Source organism: Cuculus canorus, chromosome 2, assembly GCF_017976375.1.
Source record: "Cuculus canorus isolate bCucCan1 chromosome 2, bCucCan1.pri, whole genome shotgun sequence".
Taxonomy (NCBI): Eukaryota; Metazoa; Chordata; class Aves; order Cuculiformes; family Cuculidae; genus Cuculus; species Cuculus canorus.
In genome coordinates this window covers 38,865,379-38,887,166 of record NC_071402.1, presented here as the reverse complement: position 1 = coordinate 38,887,166, position 21,788 = coordinate 38,865,379, and the positions used below count along the sequence as shown (strand labels likewise).

At 37.4% G+C, this 21,788-nt stretch overlaps 1 protein-coding gene and 1 pseudogene across 3 annotated transcripts in view; one reads left to right on the top strand and one right to left on the bottom strand.

Annotated features, from left to right (window-relative positions):
- The window catches only part of LOC128851246 (selenocysteine insertion sequence-binding protein 2-like), a 104,061-nt pseudogene extending 89,962 nt beyond the window's left edge, over positions 1 to 14,099 (bottom strand).
- NKAIN3 (sodium/potassium transporting ATPase interacting 3) overlaps positions 1 to 21,788 on the top strand; it is a 376,724-nt gene that overhangs the window by 90,383 nt on the left and 264,553 nt on the right. The gene's annotated exons all lie outside the window — the stretch shown is intronic.

Genomic DNA, 21,788 nt, shown 5'->3' with positions numbered 1-21,788 from the left:
TCTAAACTTCTGACCAAGCCTCTTAAACTAGTAGACATTAAGCCCTTAGAAAGCATATTTGACAGGGCAAAGACTTTCTTGTCTGTTTTTGCTTCTGTGCACAAAACTATCACTTCCCTATTTGCCTTTCTGTCTGTTGTACGTTCTCTGAAATGTAACTGATATAGAAGTAATGGTACAGGTTTTGCTTTCAGTAAAACCTGGAAGCATTAAATATAATCAAATGTTCTAATCCTGGATATGATGTGTGTCCTTCTGTGAAGTGAAATTTGTGTGTCTTGGAGATAATGTCACTGTTAAGTCTCATCTACTTTGTGAGAAGTGAAGAGTTGGTCTTTGAAACAGCTGTTACAGATACTTGGGTTTTGAAAAGAAACCCACATGAGTTTACATGATCATAAATAGGACAAGAAGAGATTGCAAGGCTGCAGCTACTCTGTCTGTTGGGTATGAAACAGGACCAAACAGACTTACTCTTTTCTTGACAAGTATTTGCCTAGTGTACTCTGGAAACATCCTAATGTGGTAATTCTACAGTGCTTTCATGTGGCCTACCTCATTTCCCAACTATCCTTGTCACAGGAAAGTTGTATTTAACCCTTAAGTCTTTTCTGCTTCTCCCCTGCTGCTTTTTAAGCCATTACTTCTCTCTCCATTCTCAGAGTGGATGGGGAGATTAAAATATTGCCTTTCTTTTTATAACTTCCCTTTATATATTTGAAGACCGTTATCCTGCCTCTCCTTAGTCTAAGCTGAATCCTGATTTTTCTCCATCTTTTGATCAAGTTTTCTAGATTTGATTATTCTTGCTGTTTCCTTCTTAATACCTTTTGGTAAGTCCACATCTTTCCTGAAGTAATATATTCAAAACTGCAAAGCTGCAGAGTGGGTTTTACCCATGCACAGGTGAGCAGGAGATGGATTAACTTTGTGTATCTCACAGATGTTATTCCTCTTATACATTCCAGATAGTGTGAAACTGTTGGCAGCAGAGGAAGGGAAAGGAGTTTTTAAAGGCCAAATGTCTTTCACCTCTCTTAAATGAATGGTCTGTCAGACAGCATTGGGCCAATCACATGACTAAGACATGGAGGATTCTGACTTCAATAAATGCTATCATTTTATGTCATCTCAACATTTTAAAATACATTGAGGCAGTTTTAATGCATTTTTCTATCTGATTTTAATTTAATATAGTTTCACATCTGGCTAAGTGGAGATAAGTATGCTGGTTATTTCAGAGTTTACAAAGTTGCTAGGTCGGTATTTTGCAGCCAGGGTTTCATAATAGTCATCATAACACCAGAGCTCTAACAAAGTGGAATATGCAGCTGTAATCCATGGAGAATCGTATTAGCATTTCTGCATTGATAATTCTGACAATGGTAACATACTTCAACTTGATGAGAATTTCATTAATGCAGCACGGGCCTGTGTCCTAGTTTCACATTGCTTTAATATTAATGACAACATGCCTTAGACTAGATCACATTTAAATGTCAGTAGAATTGGTGGGTGGACCAAGATGAGAATAAATTATTCACATACAAACAAGTGCATTAATGATTTTCTGTAAGACTTTTAACTTTTGGGAATGGCACTTGTATACCTGACAAGAAGCACTAAATATGTCTGGCAGGAGAAAACTGCAATATGGCTGAGGTTTGGTTTTTTTTTTGCCAATCTACAGGAGTAAAAGATGTCTATTTAGCTTTCTTATGTAAAGGAATAATTTAAATCTAACCTCAGACTGTAAATATCAAAGATATTTTAAACAAAACAGGCTTTTTTTTTATCAATTCGGGGAAAGGTCACGTATGAATATTTCATTAGCCAAATTCATTAATTTCAATTACACATAGATTGAATCTAATCCAATCACTCTTCATCTCAGCTATAATTGAAATATAAAATGGGCAGAATCCACTCTGGGATTTTCGAAGCTGACAATTAATAAAGTAATATTTCAAAGGAATTTTACTGTGCAGTGTTGCTGTTTATATGAAATACACTGAAATTAATAAAGACAGATCAATTTAATACCTATTCAGCCTTTCTACTCTTGTAAAGATATGCTTGCCCTGAATATGAAATTTGGCCCATTTTTTTTCCCAAATGCCTTTGATATAATGATATACAATGTGCAAAGAGAAAAGCAAAAAAATGATACGAAGATTTTCTCTGCTAGAAAATCTAATAGAGAAGATGAAATACTGAAGACCTGTGAATGAAAGACATGACAGGCTTCTTTCTTGTACTCCTCCCATCTCCCTCTAACTGTGTTTTTTGTCTGAATGAGTTATTAGTTTCTTCCTGAGTTCCCTTGATCTGAGTGACACACTGCATGTATAAGATATCAGGAACGTGAAGCAAAATATAGAATTAGGCTATTGAAATGAATGCATTTCTGTTCTGTTGGTTTTTTTTTCCCCTCTCCCGTGTTTAAGTTTCATGTTTAGATTTTCTCAGCCTATCGTGTTTAGCTGTCACTGAACTTGTCCCTTACCTTTGCCTAGTTAAGTGTTCTAATTAACTCTCTGTGCCCAAGAAAGTGGAAATTTCAAATATTGCAGTTTTGAGAGGGCCTCCTCTGGACTGGAGATACCACTCCAAAGTGATCATCTGAGAGCTGGGGCAGACTGTCCTAGAAGCCTTTTGAACAATTTCAGAAAAGAAGGAAATTAGTTGTTGTCAAAAATATTTAATATAATACATATTTTCATCATGTATAGGCTCAAAACAGTATTGCACGGTTGTGTGATTATGAAAAGCACAATGGAAAATGCACTGAAGTTGATGGGAGTCTTTCCATTAGTATTAGATCAGACCTTTTATAAGAATACTGTTCTATCATGGAGAAAATCTCAACCTGACTCTCCAAAATGATTGTTATGGTGGGACTGTCAATGTGGGATCCAGTCCTCAAGTGAATGGAGCTCAGGTACTGCTGTATCGTAAACCCAGATTTTATAAAATCTTCTTGCTCCATGAGTGTGTCATGGGGCTGATTCCTCAGAGAAGTAAAACAGATATAATTACATATGCACTGTGTGTGAATAGCGTTGAGCTTCCACTTTCAAGGTGACAGTAGTGCTTAATTTCGTTGAACAGGCAGAAGCACTCCTGAGAGAAGAGGCACCTCATTTTTCTGTACCAGGATTGTAACTGATGGAGTGGGCACCAGCAGTGGGATATAGGATTTCTGGTCTTTCTGGGAAGGAATGGTACTCCAGGCAGTGCTAGTGGTGGCTGGGCATGAAGTGGGTGAAGGATGGTCACGGTGGGCTCTGCGCTTAGCCGATTTTATTTAACTATTTCAGGCAAGAACCCACTAGACTTCAGACTTATCTTACAGTTGTTATGAAGATCCTCTGTTTCTCTCATCTCCACCTTTATTCTGATGTTTCTCTATAATTTTTTTTTTAAATGAAGCCTTCATTGTTTTTTCAGTAATCAGCTGTGATAGAAACATTTAAGTTTACCAGCAAAGTGGTCTGTAAAGACTTGTTAGGTAGGACTTCTTTTATTCCTGTGTGCCAAGTTGCAAATATCTTCTTCTACTCAAGAACTTGTCTTGCTACGTTCAGAAATATCTGTAGAGATTGAAACCAGTTTCAGAGCTCTTTTAGCTTAACATATTGATTTGTTGTGCACACATAACTGTGGTAAGGTAGTCACAGATGTATATATGTGTTCATTGAGACAGTGATTTCTGTTATGTTAATTTTTCAGTCTTTCCAAAGGAAAAAGGGCCAGGAGTGATGCAAAGAAGTAAAAAAAAGATCATAACAGTCAGTGCAGCCACAGAAATATCTTAACGACCCTATACTGTTATTGCACAATCTTGATTCAGGCAGCAAAGTGTAAAAAGTAAGCGTGTGGTATGGTACAAGAAGTAAATTAGATGAAAAAAATTAGGTTTAATATTTCAGAATGAGATTAGTGCAGGGAAGAAGACTTCTAAATATGATTGTAAGCTAGCTGGTATGGGTTATTTACTTCATTTGGGATGTTGAGAAGAGAAGAATGTGATATTAATCTTTAATATAATTTAAATGTTGGAGAGGAAGTTCAAATAGTTATGGCACTGTTGATTGTACTGCAGAGTGTAGAGAACAGGACTTTATCCAATAGGTAAGTCTAAAAACATGCTTGGTGTGGGTTACAACCTCTGCAATTATTTTTATAAAATACTTGCATAGAAGGAAACTGAGTTGAAAGACTCTCAGTCCTTAACGTAATGCTGCAGTACATGATATCCTCATACCAGTTATTTCATAATGCCTAAAGGTTTTCAATGTTTATTCTCATTGGTTTATACAAATCTCTTTTTATTTTGATGTTCACTGATAGATTGAAATGTGTGATAAGGTCTTAATACATGTCTCAGGTCTGGAAGACTGATGTCTGTGTGTTTGTCTACAAACATAAACCAACATCATGTTTGCCCTTACTCTAGAGACATAACACTTGAGATAATGGGAACTGTTAAGTGTTTCAGATAGAAGCATAGGTTAAAGACTGATTAGTCTAGGATGAAAGATTATTCTGTTTATGGCCACATTAAGAAAATTATATTTCCTTTAATGTGTGGATGATTTTGTTTCTTGAATAGTTGAAAACTACAGCTCCAGAAAAGGAAAAACTCAACCCTACCAAAACATAGGTAAATATTTGTTGATAACCTGACTATGAGTCAAAAGGCCTGGAATTATGATGAGGCCTGGACAGAGTCCAGATACAAAACTAAGATGTGTACAGTTCATGTGCCATTGTACCTAACAAATTTCTTCTCTTCTGAGTGCAGCTTTTGTCTTCATAGTTTATATGTAATGGACAATTACTCTTTTGAAATCACTTACAGGTGAAAAAAATGCAGACTAACTGACAGAAATACCCTTTGAGCTATATATTTTGTTTATATTCAGTAGATTTCCAAATCTAAGTCATTATCAAAATCCAACATATTTAATTTTTATCTATGATACATCTTCAAGTGAACATGCGAAGTTCTGACAAGTTTATTGATTCTTTGCTAAAATATTGGCAATAATAAATAGAAATGCCTCCTTCTTGCCCAGTAAAAGGACCAGTGAAAAGCATCAAGGTGAGAATGGTGAATCCAAGAATAAACACTGACTTTGAAAAGTTGTTGACACTATCCATGTGAGAGAGTCACACATTTTTAAGGTACTAGTCTTCATTTTAGAGTACTTAAGCTTATGTGGTTGAAATACTACTTAACAGAATAGGTTAGTGATTTCAAAACTGGGTTTACTGCAGTTGCCAAATCAATGTGTAAGAGACAGTATCTAGAGCAAAGCTAACGTGTCTGGGCAGGAATGCTCATTTAATTATGTATTGACTTGAGCTGGGATGTTCAGTTTGTTTTCTATACTGAATATCACTATTACGTATAATGAGTATTGCTGTTTCACTGTGGCACAGTTTCTAGCCTGCTGATTAGAGTTCTCTTGTGGAAATTGTTTGAAGCCCTGTGGGCAGCAGGGGAAGTTGACTGTGCTGCTTGTAAATTAAAAAGCTTTTCTTGTTCTGGGTGCTATTTTGAGTCAAATTATGTCCAACAGTATATTTCTGAAAGCAGGACTCAGTGGAGGGTCTCTAGAAGGTGTGGTAAAGCACTATGTGCATTAAGGAAGTGGCTTATTTTGAGCAGGGCTGCAGTGGGGTTATATGTAACGAAGAACCTTTATGTACAGGTCAGGCCAAGCTGTTCAGTGCTGACAAATTACTGGGGCACATTTATCCCAGAAAAGAGATATAGCCACCTGAGGAATTTTACTAGCAAAAGGTTAGATGATAAGTAAGTGTTCAAGGCATCTTAGACCTGGATTTCATCACCCAAGTTTTGTCCAAGTACAGAAAAAATGCGTTTGTGGTCTTCATTCACCAGGTTTTTGTTCCTGGTTTTGATCAAGCAGTGCTGGATGAAGGGTCCAAGGTAGAAAGATGTGTGAGATACAGATATCCTAACAGTCCAAGGACGTTTCAGTCACATTTCAGATGAGTAACCAGTACAAGTTCTAGGTGTTATTCAGACAGATGATAATCCTTCTGGTAGTGGTCTTTTGACAGGATACAGGAGGAAGACACAGGAATGCACTTCTCTTTAAGCTGCATAACTGTGCAGCAAGCAATGTGTCATTGGATCTAAAATGAATCAGGGATGTGTGCTCGGAAGGAGAGAATTTTGGAGTTGTAGATCAAGTTTGTGTGTATAGAGGCTGCAAGCTGAAATAGCCTGGAGAAAGGGATAATGTTTCTGTAGCCTTGATTGGCGCAATTTCTTTTGGTCCACACTACAAAATTTTGCTGATCTAAGAAGATGCAGCGTTGTGAAGTTGAATGGCTGATATTCTGGGCTGCTGTTCATGAGAAAGCTTTTACATTTTTGTGTTAGTAAAAGGCAGTTCCTTATTCAATGTCCTGGTTAAGCAAGAACATCCTTTCCATTGATCCACTATGTTAGTCAAAATGTTGTTTCCTGTGCTTTCTCAGTGGTGAAACTAAGCATTTTTTTATTTTTTTTTTAGTTCATCTGAGTGGTCAGCACTCTGTGTAACTCCTGCTCATCACTAACACCTGACTCTCTTCAGCAGCCAACATGGCTAATGTTTGTCATGTCTTTTCTCAGCAGCCTTCACCCACTGAAGCAAGGGGTCAGCAGTATCTTTCAGTCATTTTGCAGTCCATGACGAGTGAAAATTGCTGATGTTTTTATTTTTAATTAGGTTCCTTGAAAGGTACATATTGTGTGTGTGCCAGACAAGATGATGTCAAAGCAGCATCCTCTTGTTTCAGGAAGAGAAAGTACTAAGACCTGTGACTTTTCATAACTATTCAGAAAGTTCATTCCCAAATACCCAGTCACATTGCTAGCTTAGATGAGTTTTGTCTCCTCAGCCTTCTGTTGTGCCACAACACATGCTGTTCAAACGCCACAACTGGAAAAGACCAGGTCTTGTACCTGATTTGCAGTTTCATGGGAATCTGTAACATTGAACAAGAAAAGGGCTTGATTAGTTCATAGCGATATATTCTGCAGAAGAGATGTGTTGTAGTGATTTTTACTAATTGGCAATTCCTAAGCATTGAGGGTTGGATGTCCATCTGTGCCCCATTACCATGGTCCAGCCAAGATATGATGAAAGTATGAGCAACATGAGTCATGCCAAGAGTCCTTCATGTTACAGTGGCAAATCCTGCATTTCTAGGAAAGATGAAAAATATTATTTGCAGCTGTAGGGAATGTTAGTTTCAGGCAAGAAACGAGGAGTGAATAAATGAGTATCCAAAAGGGTAACCAAAAGAGGCTGTTGTCTTCTCTTTCTCATGACCATAACAGTCTCATTTGGTGCAGTCCGAGCAAGAAAATTTTACAACTTTTTTTTCTTTGCTTTCAAATCCTTTACACTCTAATCGTCACTTTAGAGAAGTTATGTACATTTATTCCTCTTGCAAAAAAACTAGTACTAAACTGAAGAGCAACTCCCTCCAAGTTATTTTACATTTCTGAATGCAGTATCTAAAATATGCTACAGAATTTAAATAAAGGCATTGTTGTCTATGTTAAGTGGAATTTTTCATGGTGCTGATGTTGGAAGACTCTGAAAATAACTGTGTAAATAATGCTTACACTTTTATATGAAAATAAAAAGTTATTTCTGATTTTTAAGTATATCTGTAAATGCATTGGACAGCATTTGTTGGAGAACATCATGTATTATACTTAGTATTGTTTTCCACTCTTACCAGAAAGAAACTGAATGCAAATTCAATGAGATTTAGTGTCTGGTCAGTATTACTGTGGGGAAGGGATTCAGACATCGTGTTCTCAGCTGACTAAGTCATTGTAATTTTTTCTATCCTATTTAATAAGTGCAAGATAAGAATAAAAGCAGATGGGACCACCTGCAGTGAGACAAGCAGTCCCTTAATTATATTTGTGTCAGCCCTGAAATTTGTGTTGGAGTAAGAATAAGAAAAGTAAATTCACAGTCACTTGTATATCATACAAAATAACCAGCAGTACAAAAACCAACAAAACAAACCCAAATGCATTTCTTTTACTAGACTGTCATTCATTCAGAATAATGTTAAACCTCTACTGGTGGTGACTTGGGTTGGTATTAGGTGATGGTACAAGCATGCGCTGACCAGTTAGAGAAGATCAGCAGTAACAACAAGAGCAGTGGTAGTCTCCATGGTGACAGATGAGCTAACAACAGAATATTTAAAAGAGAGGAATGTCTCTGTGATGGTTTGAACAGTTTTTAATCTCTATTTATTCACTTTTTAGGAACTAAGTGTGTGGGACAGCAGTACTCTTCTTTTCCTGCCCTCTCACACCTTCTCCAGTTTAAGCTGGGGGCTATCTGTCTGGAAAACATCTTTGCAAAGAGGGACATGGGGGTCCTGGTGGACAGTAAGCCGACTGAGAGTCTGCAATGCAACCTCACAGCAAAAAAAAAAAAGGGCAACAGTATTTTGGGCTGCATGAGGAAGATAATTGCCAGAATGCTGAGAGAGATGATCCTTCCCCTTTACACAGAACTGACGAGGCCACATCTTGAGTCGTGAGTCCAGCTCTGGGCTCCCCAGTAAAACAGACGTGGATTTACTGGAGCAAATCCTAACTTTACTAGGATGATGAAGGACTGGAGCACCTGCCATATGAGGAAATGCTGACAGGCCTGGGCCTATTCACCGTGGAGAAGAGAAGGATTAGGAGGGATCTCATCAGTGTGAATAAATGCATTATAGGAAGGAATAAAGATGAGGGAGCAAAGCTTTTCACAGTAGAGCCCACTGACAGGGTAATAGGTAGTAAGCATGAATTTAAAAAATAGGGAATTCCATTTGAACTTCAGCAAACACTTATGAGTGAGGATGGTTGAATGCTGGCACTGATTGCAGAGAGAAGTTGTGGAGTCTCCATGTGTGGAGACAGGGGTTTTCTGTTACTTTTTTTTTGACCTCCGTTGGTCTGCATGTCCCTGAATACATAGATGCATTTAGATGAGGCATTTAAATTTATATGTAGTGCTTTGGACTCCTCTCAGTAGTGAACCACCCCTATCTTATCCAGTAGCATTTCCAATGCGTGAGGTTATCCTGCATGAGGTATTACTTCATTGCAAAGTACGTGGCTGGATGGTGCCATGTGGTGCCAATAGGACCGCTTAATGGCACAGCTTCATCCTGTTCCCACCTATTTGCATGAATTACATTTGAGCAGAGTATCATTTCTGCCTGGCGGATTCATAGCCTCTGCCATATGAAAAGGATGCAAACCTCAAAATCAGATGATAAAGGACAGGCCTGGCTCTCAAGAGAGGCAAATTAGTCACAGTGCTTGTGGTGGAAAAAAGCTGACGGATGACTTCATCTAAGTGGGATCTCTGAAAAGTCAGATTGGCAGCTAGTGCTACCATTGCTTTCACGTAATGGATGAATGAGGTATTATATTCTGCTGAAGCAGGGAGAGACATCCCCATAGACGTTGCTTCAGTTATCCTTTATATTCCTGGAACTGCCTGCTGCTTCGCTCTGTTCTTCTTTCCCTACAACTGTTTACGTAAAAGGAGCAACCTATTCCTTGTCCGGGTCGTGGGTTGTCCTTGAGCTGGCTCTTGGTGAAAAGAATGTAGCATTCTTTTGTATCTCAGTCTTACTACCCGTGGCAATGCCATTATTTGCCATATTAATAGCAAAGACAAATTGTTCTGGCTTCAAAGTAATTTTTGTGGTTATTGGTCTAACCTTGTTGGAAATAACAGTGTGATTATGAAGACAAGATTTAGATAGACTGGCCTCAAATATAATACTTCAAGCAAAAGTCATGAATACAGTTTTCACAACTTCAGTTACTATCCCTGCTCCTAGGTATGAAAGATGAACAAGACAGGAATTTATACAGATGCAGAGCATTATATACTGTAGCATAACTAACTAGCACAACCGATTTCTAACACAAGTTCATACTCACTTACATTCATTCATGATTTTACAGAAGCTTGATTAGTATCCTGATTTTTTTTCCCTCTGTGTTTCTTTTCCCTCAGATTCACTATGGTTATAGAAGTCTTGTCAGTGCATCACTTATCCTAGGACAATTATTAGCTCAGACTTTGGGTATTACTGTAGCTCAGATTGTTCATATACAGGTAGTAATGAATGATATTTCTACATGTTAACCTGTATGCTAGTATGGCATCATTCTCAGTATGTTAGCATGTTCTGTTCGTGGTCTAGGCAGGAGGTGGCCCAAGGGATGTTTTTGTTTCTACATTGAGATAGCAGTCAACTAATAGTCTTGGGACAGGAATATGAAAACTTGATATTGTAATTAATTATCATATTCATGAATCATTCAGGAAAATGTAAAGATGAAAAAAAATTCCTAGGAGAAAAAGTTCATTTGGAGAATGGTCCTCACTCAGTGAAAATGACTCATGCGATAAAGGTCATGGCTGAGAATTGGATCAAACTGCCCATGCATCCCGATAACTTTTTAACTGGTTGGATAGAAAGGAAAGCTCTGGGAGGTAAATTGAAAAATATATGACTTTAAGAAGTACTTTTTTACATCTCTGTAAAAAGAAAAATTATTTACATTTCTGTTTCAGGTATGACTGTAGTAATTTGTTAATGGGTTGTTTATATGATAATTTTATTCTTTGTTTTTCATTTTTCTGGTTTTAAAGAGGTGATTTAAGGTGATGGGTTAAGCAGTAACATTGCATAGAGTCTGCAATATTCTACAATAATATCTTGCAATAAACAGGAGACTATCCCACTCTCTAGTAACTTATATTGTATAAGCTCAGAAGTACTGAGAAGTAGTGGTGTTCTCTCTGAAAGTGTGCAGCCTGTTTCAGCATTTGGTAAATGCTGAGATTTACCTGAAACGGTAACATGACCCTCTGTTTAGGATGGATGCCCTGCAGTTTATGATCAGCAAAACTCATGAGTCCTATTGAGGCAAGCGCTAGACTAGCCTATCTACTTAGCTGCATAGGCATCAAGTATGGGAAGGTCAGGGAAACTAGTCAAACAAAAGCAGTGGAAGTATCTGCAGCTTAATTGTAAGAATAATATCAGCAATATTTGTCAAAGGACAAGCAAGGACTTTGAGAAGTACTTAACTGGAGTGCTCACATAAAATGGAGTACATGTGGAAACATTCATGGTATCAAGATTCTTCTTAAGAATAGAGCTGCCACAGAGAACAGCAACAGAAATGGGTGCGAGAAGAAAGGACAATGTCTGTCTTCCCACGTCTCTGAGTTTGAAGGTATTGGCAACACAACTTAGACCAACTTAATTATTTTTTGTGGAATAGCTGTGTCCTTCAGCTGCACTGTCAACCTCTCTCTCCTAGAGTAGACGATAAAGGCAATTTAATTTTCTGATTTTTGATCATCCAGTGCTAATTTCTGATGTGCTTATGGTCTTGTTCACATTTTAAAGATATCCAAAGTTAAAATTTCTTGAATGCATCTATAGGGTAGTATTATATTTATTCGGTCAGTTTTGCATTTTAAGGATACTGACATAAAAGGAACAAGCAAAGTATGTAGACAAGTAAAACAGGATGACAAAACCACCATGTCTTTGGTATAAACTGATTCATGTTCTCAGAACAGCACCATAGTTAAATAGACATTTTAGGAACATGGCTTTTTTTCTGTCATCACTTTATTCTTTTTGTTGTGTCAGGCACATTCAGAGCAAATTTCTGTACAAACTCTGGTTAACCCAAAACTTTTCACCAGGACATACACTCTACTGGAGTCCATGTGTTTGTGTTTGCTACTGCATCGGGGCAAGAACCCAACAACTGAACGTGCAAGTACACATTCTTCTTTCAGGTACATTAGAAATTTTGGAAGGTATCTGATATCTCTCTTGTGATCACGCTCTCCAAAGTTTTGTATGTGAAATCATTATTTGCTTGTATTATACTTACTCGTTTTTCTCTGTTTGTTTTTTTTTTTTTTTTTTGTCAGCCATAATATTTTATGTATTTGGGCAACGTGACGCTAAAATACAGTTTATCTTCTTCAAACTGTTGTTGGGGATTACTATGAAGACTGACAGTAACAGTGGCTTAGAACTCCAATTATCGTGGTTTTAGAGATTAAAAAATTATTTGAAACAACTTTAATAAAAAGAGTGAATTAACTTTTTCTGCAAAATATAACCTTTTGAATTATACTTGACAAGTAATTTGCTTAGATAATATAGGAAACTCCAATATTTTTGTGTAGATGTAGTAACAAACAGAAGCAGATGTATTCAATACTCAAGAACGACAAACACTATGTGGTGATAGATTTATTTCGACTCTTTGACTGTGTCTTGGCTTGACAGGTCATTCATCAAAATTGACACTTGGAATAGAGTGCTGTTTTGAAGGAAAATGTAATCATTCTGGAAAGACCACAGATATTGTTCTCATGATAAGTCATAGGTACAGTAGGTTCAGAAACCCATTGAAAAGTGAGCATTTAATGTCTGAGCAGGATATGTCAGTAACTTATGCATTCACAAATGGTGTACTTTGCCTTTCTGAGAACAAAGTCCAGCTGAGAACTTTCATCTAGTTTAATTTTCAAGTTTGACTTTTCTTCCCAGAAGGCCTTGTCTTTGTACAAGCGTCTACTCAAGCCAGCAGAACTTGAAGACAAATTTTCAAAGCATTATATCTAAGATTGCTTTCCTATATCTCTACAAATATTTTTAATGAACTGTTTCTGTGTCAAAAGAAGATGATGCCATGCTTTTTAATTTGATGACCCAGAGAACTCTGTGATGTTGATGTGACCGAAGGGCTTGTGCATTAAAACTAATCTGTTAAAGATGCTGTGTATTAACATGATACTCGATGCCTTGTCATACTAGTTTTGCACTTCATATTTTTCATACTGTCTCTGATTCTTTCTGGAGGGCAGAGTTTGTGGCTGGTAACAGCACCCTTAAAGGAAATGCAAGTGTACAAGATGCATGTTGGAAACCTAGACAAATAGCTTTTTTTTCTTTAAAAGCACATAATTCCTGTTGCTGGAATTGCAGAATGGACAATTCTAAAGTTGGATGAGTGTCACATCCAGGTGATTGGTCTGTTCTAGAAGTTTAAAGTGCATAATGAGACACAGATAATCATGATGCTAGTTGCTTGCAAATTTTCCTTTTACAAGCATTTATTACACTGTTCCAAAGTGAGACTTTAAAGCATCATCCGCTTAAGCTGGTCTCCCACTCAAATTACAAACACTATCCTTGGTTTTCTAGCTCTACCTGCCTCAACATCCACATTTAGGAACAGGTGCCCTTTGTTGCGCTTACGTATTGTGGCCCCAGTTTTGGTATTTAAAGCGAATATATACAATTGAGTCACTGTATTTTTACTCATTTTGAAGTCATGTATGTCATGTATGAAATCGTCCTGAGAAATGCTGGTTTGGGGATATATAGAACGTTTAGAAAAAAAACAGTGGTGTCTTAACTAAATGTTATTTGTGTGTGGAAAGAACTGGTCACTTGAAATAGTATAAAACAGCATTGTAATCACTTAGATTGTGTAGGTGGTGTGATTTGAAGCATAAGCTATATTATAACAGAAATATAGAAAAAGTGCTTCTTGGTGAACAAAGTTATGGTGTGGATTAGTACTGAGAAACCAGAATGTGCAATACAAGCTGGCAACCTGATTTAGTAATAGAAAACAAAAATGGTCGGAGAACACCTGGAGCACGTAACAGTGCTACAGTTTTATGGCAGTCTGGTAGACTCGACCTCTAGGAAGCTATACAAAGAGCATAATGCACTGAAAGCTTTTCTTGCTCTGTGTCCTGGATAAAGATAAAGGGATGGACTGAAGCCAAGTACTTGTTAAAAGAAAACGGTTTGAGCTGCTTTCTTCCATCCCAAAGTATTGTGTAGAAAAAGATAAGACATTTCTGTAGACGCATTTTTGTTTTACATTGGCCTGTGGTCTCACCTGGACACAAGGTGGGTACCAGCGTAGGCACTGGGGTGAAGGACGGAGGAGTTGCAGCTCCAATTGAGCCCATGGCCCAAGACCCATTTGCGGAGCTGAAATGGTCGACTTATAGTTTTTGTCATGCTCATCTTGGAGGTAAACTCACGAGGCAGCTGGATGGCCATATTATAATCCATGCATTCAGATTTTGTTTCAGCATTCTGTGAACTTGTGAGAGATGTAGCTCGAGTGCCTTTCAATTATCAGCTTTATGCAGTAATGATCCATATTCTCTTACGTAGCACTATCACTTGTTTCCATTTTATGTAAGTGAAATAAGTTTTCATAATTTCACCTTTCCTGTTGTTGTTTCCATGATCCATTAACACTGTGAACTGTAAATTCATAATACATAAAGATGACATTGGTTTTTAAATGAGAAAACCAACATATTTTGGAGTGGAGAGGCTAATAATTTAGAGAATTAAGGGAACAAGTCAGGCTTGTTTTGCTTTTGAGATTAAATTTCCTGAGGCCAAAAAAATATACAGTATATTAAAGTTTGTTTTTAGTGGATTTTTTTTGTGTGCACTATCGTTATTTACTTTTGTTAAAATGATGAGATTGTAACAATCAACTCTGATGAGCAGATTTGTCTTCTGTTTGCTCTGTCTCCAGAGCTGCATGTCAGAAGAAACTTCGGGATTGAAAGACTCTATTACTTGGTTAGTTTGATGTTTTGATAGGTTTTATGTTCAAAAAAATGACAGTCTGCAGAATCATGTATAGACATGTAAAAAGATGTATAAAGATGAATTTTTCCAAGATTTCTCTAGAATCCAAATCTCAGGCTTAAATCACATTTTATTAGGTCCAAATAAAGGAACAGTTTACACAAAACTCTACAAAATAAACCATACTCATTCACATATTGGTGCATTGCACTTTTATTTTCTTGATTATTAATAGGTAAGCTCATCTACCTGAGGTCTAGCAAGCTACAGTATCTCAGTAGTAGACAATGTCTAAACATCATAATTAAATCAGCATTCAAACAGCTGAGCAGGCTCCTGAAAGCATTCTTCTGTCTATGTTTCAACAATCATAATTCAGCAGGGTGGTTTCCTCTAAATTATATTTGATCTAATTTACTTTTATTAATTACTATAAAATTCATACATGAAAAAATGCTAAGTTCTTGCCTAGAGCATCTCCCAGTCAAAAGGCCTGACCAGTTCTTACTCAGATTAAAGGAAAGGCCACCACTGGTTTTGATTAAATTTATTTTGAATTTTAAGACACTATTTCTGGGACTATTGGGATGAAGAGATGGTAAAATGGAGAGCTGGCGGGCTTCTCAGGTTTCTCAAGAGGCAAGAGGATGGGATGGGAGTGCCAAGAGCAAACAAATGGTGTGGGTAAGACACAGTTCTTCAGTGCCAAGCTTAGTAAGGCGTGTCATTTTTATCAGTAAGTTTCCTGATACTGATCCTACATCTAATACTGTTTTCTTCCTTGAGTTCTGAAACATGCCCAAACTGGTATTAGATAACTTTATCTTCTGTCTTCATCTTCTATCTTCATACACGATAACAACAGTCTTCATTATAGGTCTGCACATAATTTGTTACAAGAAAAGCACTTTTAACTCCCTAGAGTTGTGCCCGTGGTTCTCCTGGTTTTATGTTTCCCTTTCATTCTGCCTGTAGCTGTTACCTAGGGCTGTAAACTCTTGTGCTGAGATCCCTTTTGCTTTACACCTGTTAAGTCCTACCAATCCAGTAGTCTGAAATAGAGCCTAACTTTCGTCTGTGCCTGCCAATGTTGCACTAAGAGCGTGCTTTTTCAAATCCTACCTTTACCCAGTGGGAGCTGAAGGTGGTAAGTATAACCAGGACAGTATCCATGAGTATTTTTATAAATAGAAACAGTGGAATCCATTTGATGAATTTCCAAATCTTGCAGTCAATGTTCATAAATTTTTGAATGCATGAAAAGTCATTTGAATTTATTAAAATATTAACGAACATCGACTAAGTTAACATGAAAGCGTGGAGAACCTTTCATAAATGAAGAGGCACTAATTTATATGAGAATACTAATTACCCTGGCCAGTAATGTGTCCCTGATGGAACATGTAAGAAATGCAATTAGTCATCATTACTTTAATGAGTAATACAAAGGCAGAAATAGCAAATGTGAAGAACATTATAAGAAGTAAGATGTCAATGTGATAATATAAACACCCGTAATATTTTTGTGTAAAGGATAGACTGAGCTAGTTTGTTTTAGGAAAAAAATTGTGAGATTAAATATATCCTTCAGAAACAAACGGGAAAGCAGCTAAATTTAGTGGATAAGTTCTATTTTTTCCCAAATTTGAAGAAGATTGTAAAAAATATATAGAGCATTGCCATATTTAAACGGATTAAATGAGGAATAAGTTTAGGGAGGTGTTATTGTTAGAAAGCCCCACAGTTGTAGCAGTTACTGTCTTCATACTAAAAATTAGGACTGTTGACGAACTGCTATGTAGAGAAAATGTTGCTCAATACCTTCTGACACGTTTATGGTAGTCCTGATTCTCCAATTGTGCTTCTGTTGCAGTGAAAGATTCTAATGATATTGTTGCCTCCAGATTTTATTCCTGTTCATGAATACTGTAATCAAGTTTTCATTGGCACTCATGTTCCTTTGTTTGTATGAACTCAAAGACCGTTTGACAATTTCATATCTTCTACATTAGATTATTTTTTTTTGGCTTTTCCTCTGTTTTATCTTCCTGGTTGAATGTTGAGCTAGATCTGTAGAGTGCAGAAAACCAGGGAGCAGGGTGGGAAACTCCTTTTCTGAAAAGTGTGAGGAATTTTAAGCCTTTACGAGACTGAGCTTTTCTTCATTTGGGAAAACTTAGTTGTCCTGTTATTGATTCACTGGAGCATTTCTGTATACCACCTTTACTGGTCACCAACAGGCCTCAGAAGATCAAATTAATAAATTAAAATTTTACATTTCTCTCGCTTTTTTTTTTGGCTGACTAGTACTTAATATTGTTTAGGTCATTAGTTAAAAACCAACAAAACTGAACAAACCTCTTGCCTCACACCCAAACCAAGCAGCCAGGCAAAACAAAACTGAGCTTTGTACTTCTATGCACCTGGAAAAAACCCTGAAGCCTAGTGACCTCTTCTTCATTTCAAGTCCACTTCTTACTGATACAGAACTTCGTACTGATATGGATGGCAGATGACACTGCTGAATATTTGTGAAAATTAGGCCATGTGTTTGTACCAAAATTTGAGCTGACTGAAGAGACATTTTTTATGTGTTAAGTATTTTCTAAGAATATTTTTGAGTGTTTCTTCTACCTAGCATGCATCATCAGAGCTCTTCAGGGAAAGGAGCATGTCCGTCTCTCTTACAGCTAGCAGAGTAGCTGTGAAAACACATAGTAGACATACTCGTAGACAAGACTCGATTGATACCTACCCACTGAACTAGGAGCAAGTCTGAAGCATGTCCTTCAGTTTCTGCTACACAGAGCTGTCTATTTTTGTATCAATAATTAAAGATTGATTAATGCCAGAAACTAGGACAGGGATCTTCAACATCCTATAGACCATAGGACCTCACTTTCTCACTGTCATTAGCTGGAACAACTTATTTTACTCTTGAAGCATGTGAGACAGGTACTACGGTCCAGGGAGCATCACACTTAACAGGCATGTGAGTACATTTGGCTCACATTCCTACTGCAGTGAATGGTTCTTTAGCTATACAAGATGGAACAGATCATTCCCACCCACAATGACCAATGACCGGATGGTAGATGCATGCTGTTGGGTCCTGAAAACTAGTTGTATGGTTTGTAGCCTGTGTTAGGCAAATGTTCAGGAGTAATTTTAATGTTGATCATAATGGCTGCATTGGGTATTTTATCTCTAATCTAAAGAAGTACTGTGGCTGGAAAAAAACCTTAAGAAAATTGAATTAATATTTTTGCAGGAAGTTTCATTTTCATCAGATTGACTTCTTTCTGGAAAAATGTCTTTCTGAAAGTCTTTTGGAAAGCAAGCACTGGATACTTGCTGGTGTGAATCCTACAGGAATTGAAATGGACTTGTGAGGTAGTCTGCGTTTTTTTGACAGTCTCCCCAGGCAAAGAAGAGTGAGTTACATCTCTGATGGAGTCCATGGATAACTTTGTACTGATAGATGGCTTTTGATTGAGGAACGCTTTGCAAAGGTTTACCAGGTGGTAAGATATGACTCCAGCCAGTGACACTGACTTTAATTATTTCACATTCACCTTGCACTGGCCCACAGGTTTTTGGAGACCTCCGTCTACTCCCCTCATTGCAGGTGGATTGTCGTCTCCTTGAGGCATTTATTACCTTTTCATTATACATATGCAGTGTTTTATACCTGAGGGCTTAGCGAGCTCCGATGGTGGCTTTCACGTGCATCTGCAAAATAAATAATTCAGCGTCAGCAGTAAAATGTATTTTCTACTGGGACTATTTGCTGGTGATACGAGAAACCTTGTTACAGAAATGCCATGGGGACTGTTCTGTTTTGCTTCTGCCCATGCGCCTTTCCTCTTTCACATTCATTAGGAGTATGGTTCTTGTCTCAGATGTGCAGAGTGATTCAGTGACTTGCTGATATTTGTACAGTGGGCCACGGAGAAAACATGAGAAGCAAGAAGTAGGTTTCTCTGTTCCCAAGGTACTGCCTTTACAATAGATATCTCTCCTCATCACCTCTCTCCTTTTTCCTCCATTAGGTACTCTTTCCCTTATGCATCTTAGCTCAGCTGACCTTTTTTTCTCTACTGATTCACAGGGATATGGCATCTATTAAAACAGAAAAGGAGGCAGAGAAATATCTGAACTCCTTCTGTTTTAACATCATGTTTCTGGTCATGGGATTTTTAGAAGTGAATAGCCTGTTCTTTTTCTGTACAAAAGGTAATTTCCTACTTTCAAATATGACTCATGTTGTAGAGTCAGGATGGCTCGTTACTTGGAGTGGTTTCTGATTCTCTGTTTACAATTCTGTTATTTCTTCACTTCATTCTGTGTGTTTTGCTTTAGATGTTTCTTAAAGCCCTAACTTTACTTTGTTGTTTCTCCAGGTTTCACTGTCATGTTAAAATAACAAGAATATTCATCCCTCTGTACCTTAATTGCTGTTGGGGCTTTCATGTGGGTTTGGCAAAGAAATCAACACAGTCTGTAGTTGTTTAACCTATCCATAACTGAACAAAATGGCCCAAAAAGACAGGACTACTACATCTCCTCAGTTGTTATGCTCAGTAGACACCTAACTCTGTTCTAGAATTGGCTTGAATCAAGGCAGAGACTAAATTTGCTTTTGATTTGTTATGGCCTCTTTCCCCCCAAAACTCCATTTCAGAACAGGCACAGGATTTCTGCTCAGATGCTAAGAGGGAGAGCTTGTAATGCGTGTGCAAAACTATCATGTCGGAGTTTTCACCTGAATTTTAATTTCAGAATTTTCATTTAAAAAATTTTAAAGTTCTGTTAGTTTGCTCCTTCTTTTCCAGACTAGCTAGATGTGACTTTGCTGTCCTGCTAATAGCTGGCTTTGAGTTTCTTTGTTCATAGCGGATTGTTATTATAAGTCAAGTACATTGTTGAATATTTGACCTGAAATCTTCTATGTTGTCAGTCTTTGCCATGCATTGCTTGCAATGTTTCTATCAAGGAGGGTTTTTCAGTATTCAGTCAGCACGACAGACAAGGATAAAAGGGTGTATAGTACAGAGCTGTATCGAATGAAAATCTATTTCTGCAATGATTAGTTATTTTATTTTATTTACTATGTGCAAAGTCAGATACTGTGGTGACAGTACAGTCGTGATGTCTAATCCTGTACTATTCAGGGACAAGGTTCTTCTTGGCAACAAAGTACAACTTCCCTTTAAATAGCAAGAATTTCTAAATAGTGACAAGTAGACTTAGAGAAGCAAGAGACTATGTTTTAGAGTTTTTTATGCAAGAGATGAAATGTGTTTATAATCAAAACTGTGAAGCAATGCTCATTTGTTATGTGAAGACAGGTTTATGTTTGTTGTCATTATGAATGATGGATGTAAATTGGATGCAGTCTAAAATCTTGATTTTTCTTTTTACATGAAAAGAAAAATTATTTTTTTAATGTAATTTGCACACTGAGTAATAAAGTGACATGGGAAACACAGACCAAAGAACTGTCATATAAAAGAAAATTTTATTCAGTCAGGTTATGATCTAATTCTGCATCTAATCAATTATGACAAAATCCCTAAGGACAAGCAAAAATCTAGAATAAAAAAGAAATTTCTTACACACAATAATCTCTTTTAACCAGAAGGCAGCTGGAGTAATGCCCAATCCTATATAGTTATGATCAAAAACTATCTGCATTTGTTTAAGGTACAATGCATGTGTTCAAAATCCAAACAGATTTATTTTAACATTTTAAACATTTGGACATAAGTGGATAAATGTGAACAAGGATACTGATGCTAGAGTCTGTACCACGCAGGAAGTGAGGGGAGGCCACCTTGCCTGGGCGTATTCTGCCTGCAGGTGGCACATAGCGGAAAGGGTATCCATGGGAGTAATCAGGAGATACACATGCAGAGCATAACAGCTACCTAAATTGTGGAAATTACTTTTCCTAACTTAATGATCCATTCAGTATGTTGAGTGAATGGGGAAGGTAGAAGGGAAAATTTCATACTTCTGTCCTCTTGAGCATCCAAGCCTCCTGTAGCAAGACGTAGTCTCTCCAACTGGCCCGAGTCTTTCTATGTTTTTCCCTTTACCTTCATGAGAATAATTTTTGCAAGCATCCAGCCAAAAGCAGAGGAGAGGAGAGTTATCTGTGTGTTAAGCTTGGCTGTGTTCAAGGCACAGGACTAGCCTTCTGCCTGCCCTGGATGTGCCCAGCGTGCCCTGTGATTCCTTTGCCACAGTGGAGACTCAGTTTCTGCTCTGTATCCCTGAGCAACTGCCTTCACTTTTTACTGTGTAAACTGAGACTGTCTTCTGAGTCTTCTGAGTCTACATGTGAATTCTCTGTATAAGCTTATGGATATCATGTGATACACTGTGACCTCAGCAATAGCCTTTGGATGCTAACTTAAGGAGCTAATTATGATGATGACTGACTCTTTCTTAAATGTCACTGTATGTGTTTGCTCTGTACAAGCAGACAAGTGAAATCCTTAACCTGAGCCATTCAAACTCTAAATGAAGACACAAAGAGGCAATATGTACTGCGAAGACTGAGGAAGTGTTTGTCTTGGAGTCTGATACGTGCTAATTGTTTGCTTCTTCAGGACATCATGGAAAAATTAGTCTTCAGGAGAGACTGGGGTGTGAAGCACTGGTAAATCAGCATGGCATATAAGGTAGAATGAACAAGAGGAGCTGACAAAGAAGGAGAAAAGCTTGTTGAGCCTTAGTTTATTGGCAGAGTTTATTAGTGAAGGGGAAGTAGAGGATAAAATATGATGGGCTCCGATATTCATCCTGTAATTTAATGTGTGCATGTGCACTATGTGTTTTCTTCCCCACATTGTGCATGATTGAGATATTCCTTTTCATGCTGATAAGGATTCAGATTTATAACAGTTTTAATTTCTAATCTACTGCTGGTGCCTATTATGTCTATATATTATATCCATATATTATACTTATTATGAAAAGCACTTTTTCTCAAAGCCTGCATATATGCCATTCATGGTGTGTATGCAGACCATCTGTTG